Raw genomic sequence first — 595 nt, forward strand, 5'->3', positions numbered from 1 at the left:
CTGGAGGAGGTTACAGAGATAGGGAGGGGGTGTAGGGGCTGGAGGTATTGAGCACAGTCTTTGATGGGGGTGGAGAGGGATGGAAAATGGGGTCAGAGCGGGTAAGGATGTGGGGCGGGGGATGGTAAATGGGGTCCGAGCGGGTAAGGACGTGGGGCAGGGGGGTGGTCACCTGCGATCAGACTCACCTGACAAAACCCATCTGCTGACATGCGAGTTGTGCGATCTCCTCATTGACTTGCGAGGAACATACAACCCTCCACACGTCTGCCTTGGGGTCATAGACCAACAAATGGGAGTCTGCATTGACCTGAACTTCAAACCGACAACAAGATTCTATCAGATACTGAAGCTCTGAACAGGCCATTCAGCTCGTCTGCTCATTGCTGGTCTTCCTGCCCCACGGCAGCTTCCTCCCACCCCATTCTCCCCCTCCCCATCACCATCTCCTTCTCCCTCTGTTTGTCCAGCTTCCCTCCCAAACCACTTCAATACAAAGGCACAAATCCCCCACCACCATTCCCTGTGGGAGAGAGTCTAACTGAGGAATACGGAGACTGGAACTGTGCACGGTGCTCCGAGTGCGGGTCTAACT

This window comes from Rhincodon typus, chromosome 47 (genome assembly GCF_021869965.1).
Source record: "Rhincodon typus isolate 14 chromosome 47, sRhiTyp1.1, whole genome shotgun sequence".
Taxonomy (NCBI): domain Eukaryota; kingdom Metazoa; phylum Chordata; class Chondrichthyes; order Orectolobiformes; family Rhincodontidae; genus Rhincodon; species Rhincodon typus.